Source organism: Ursus americanus, chromosome 30 (genome assembly GCF_024610735.1).
Source record: "Ursus americanus isolate L20-20 chromosome 30, mUrsAme1.1.p, whole genome shotgun sequence".
Classification (NCBI taxonomy): domain Eukaryota; kingdom Metazoa; phylum Chordata; class Mammalia; order Carnivora; family Ursidae; genus Ursus; species Ursus americanus.
In genome coordinates, this window is record NC_142156.1 from 19,433,038 (window position 1) to 19,436,505 (window position 3,468).

Here is a 3,468-nt window from a genome sequence, read left to right on the forward strand (position 1 = left end):
GGCCTGGTGGCCAAGTGCACTCAGCCCTGGAACAGCCAGCTCTGTGACCTTGGGCAGGTGACAGCTCTGGGTGCCATTTCTCTCCTCCGCAACATGGAGCAGTGCTGGTGCATGAGTGCGGGTGACCATGTTACACGAGTTAGGACAGGAAAAGCATGGGGAGCACTGCCTTGCACCTAGCTACCCCTCCGGCATCCATGTTTGCTGTTAGGATTGAAACTTGCCTTTGTTTCGGGGCGCCTGGGTGACTCAGTCGGTTAAGTGTCTGGTTAAGTGTCCAACTTTTGATTTTGGCTCAGGTCATGATCTCAGGCCCAGGGATCAAGCCCCACGCCCCCCCCCCCCCCAGCAGGGAGTCTGTGTCTCCCTCTGTCCCTCCCCCTCCCCCTGCTCGTGCTTTCTCTCTCAAATAAATAAAATCTTTAAAAAAAAAAAAAAAGAGGGGCACCTGGGTGGCTCAGTCAGTTGGGCATCTGCCTTCGGCTCAAGTCATGATCTTGGGGTCCTGGGATCAAGCCCTGCATCGGGGTCCCTGCTGGGCGGGGAGCCTGCTTCTCCCTCTGCCTCTGCCGGCCACTCCCCCTGCTTGTGCGTGCTCTCTCTCTGTCGATTAAATAAAGATCTTCAAAAAAATTAAAAAAAGAAAAGAAGGGAGGGAGGAAGGAGAAGGAAGGAGAAAGAAGAAGGGAGGGAGGAAGGGAGGGAAGGAACTTTGTGTTGTGTCTACCGTTCACTGTTTACAAGTTCCCCGGGACTGACAGCTAAGAGCCTCTGGGCTCTGATATTTAGTTGCTGTATTTATTTACTCATTTTTTAAAGACGATTGGTACAGCTACCACTTCTTGTGCCTTGTGAAACCTGGCTTGGAAACCCACATTTCAGCCAGTTGCTCCGGGTGCTGGGTTTGGCAAAGGAAGCCCGCAGTCTTCCATGGTCACACCGGGTCCCAGCTCTGGGAGAAACGCTCCCGCCACTTACCTTCTGGAACTCCCACACCCCAGTGTCTGATTTGACCAAGAGTTGCTAAAATCTGAGCATTCTTTATTGTCATTTTTTTTTTTAGTCTCCCCCAGGATACACAGGAACCAGAGCTGTTTTAACGTGACATTTCTCTCTGAGTGGGTTTTCTTGCCTTACCTATCTCCACCAGGGAGAAGGAGGCAGCTGAGCGTTTATACAGGGGGGACCCCAGGTCTGGAAATGCAGGTGATATGTATAAATGGCTTATGGACAGCAACACACAATGATCTTCTGTCTGCTTCTAGACTTTCTGGCAGCCCTACAGCCTGGAGACGGAAACTGAAGCTAGAATGGCTCAGGTGTGGGGAGGTGGGCTGCCATGGCTGGGACTCTAGGATGTTACCTGTCATTCTCAGGAGCTGAGTCTGCTCTGCAGCGTACCCCCGCCCCCCGGTCTCGCTGCCCCCGTGTGCGCTCTGTCCAGCCTCTGCGTGGGGGTTCTGAAGGCAGGGTGCAAGGGTGCATAGATCCGTTTTCCCAGCTGGCTCTCACCTCCAGGGTGCAGAAACCTTTCTCCTCCCTCCCCCTGTGAAGACGGGAGCACCCTGTGAGGATGGCAGTGTCATCTGGGGTCAGAAATCAGGAGCCCCTAATCGAAGGCTCTGCCAAGATGGCATTCGGGACCGGCCTCAGCGGGGCCAGTGTTTCTCGGGAGGCAGAGTGGGTGAAGCCTGGATTGTGGAGTTTACCTGTGCGTTCAGGTCCGACTTCTACCACTTTGGAGCTCGGACCCTGGACGAATCCCTCAGCTCCGCTGTGCTGTCCCCTTGGGTGTTCCATGGGAATGATGTCCCCATCCCGCAGAGGTACACTGAGGCAGTAGGCAGAAGGTCCTCCAAGTGGTGCAGGCAAGACACGCATTATTAACATTAGTGCTCTTTGGAGAAGAGGGGCACGTGGCACGTTGCAGGGGAGGAGCCCAGGCCTTAGAATCGGGCCACACGTGCATCTTGGGCAACCACTTCCTAGCTCTGTGACCTCGTGTAGGCTACTTTCATCTTTTAGAGTTTCACTTTCCGAATCTGTAAACTGGCAGGTTAGTGCTGGTCCCCACCTCCCTGAGTTGTTCCAGGAATAAAGGAGGTAATCCGTGCAGCAGGCAGAACATTCCGTAAGCCAAGGTCAGTCACTAGCACGGCCGGCTCACAGGATGTGTCAGCAGGCCCATCAGTTTCTTTGCAAAGCTCAGCCATCTGTTCCCTATGGACTGTATTTCATTGAATCCTAAATACATCCCCCCCTCATTTTAACATCTTTGAAATCAGGATGAGTCTTAAAATCAATAGCATCTTGACGTTATAATTTGTCCCGTTTTTCTAGCACCGTTTGTTGAAAAGACTGTCTTTTTCCCGTTGTCTATTCTTGCCTCCTTTGTTGTAGATCAATTAACCATAGAAGTGTGGGTTTATTTCTGGGCTCTCTCTTCTGTTCTGTTGATCTGTGTGTCTGTTTTTGTGCCGGTACCAGACTGTTTTGATTACTATAGCTTGATGGTATATCTTGAAATCTAGGATTGTAATGGCTCCAGCTTTGTTCTTCTCTCTCAAGATGCTTTGGTTATTGGGGGCACCTCGTGGTGCAGTCAGTTGGGCATCTGACTCTTGGTTTCGGCTCAGGTCGTGATCACCCGATCATGGGATTGAGCCCCGCATCAGGGTCCACAATCAGTGCAGAATCTGCTTAAGATTTTCTCTCTCCATCTCGCTGTGCCCCTCCCCACCATGCTTGCTCTCTCTCTCTCTCCCCCTCTCTAAATTAAATAAATCTTAAAAAAAAAAAAAAAGATGCTTTGGTTAGTTGGGAACTTTTGCCAAAAAAAATAATAATAGGAGCCCCTGGGTGGCTCAGTCAGTTAAGCATCTGACTCTTGATTGCGGCTCAGGTCATGATCTCAGGGTCATGGGATCGAGGCCTGCATCAGGCTCCATGCTCAGTGGGAAGTCTGCTTGAGATTCTGTCTCTCTCCCTCTGCCCCTCCCCCTGTGCATGCTCTCTCTCTCTCTCTCTCAAATAAATAAATAAATCTTTAAAAAATAATAATAAGGGGTGCCTGGCTGGCTCACTCGGTTAAGCAACTGTCTTTGGCTCAGGTCATGATCTCAGGGTCCTGGGATTGAGCTCCATGTCAGGCTCCCTGCTCGGTGGGGAGCCTGCTTCTCCCTTTCCCTCTGCTGCTCCCCCTGCTTGTGCTTGCTCTCTCTCTGTCAAATAAATCAAATCTTTAAAAAAAATAATAATTTGCAGCATTTTTTTCCTCTCATAGCAACACACAAAATACTGGCGAGACACTTAGAGTTGCTGAAATATATATGCACTACATACACACCACCATATAAATACGTATACGTACATATGTACAGTTGACAGATTTGGGAACCGAGACTCTGAAAGGTTAAAGCACCTTATACAAGGTCGCATAACTCAAGAGACCACTCTAAAACACTCAGA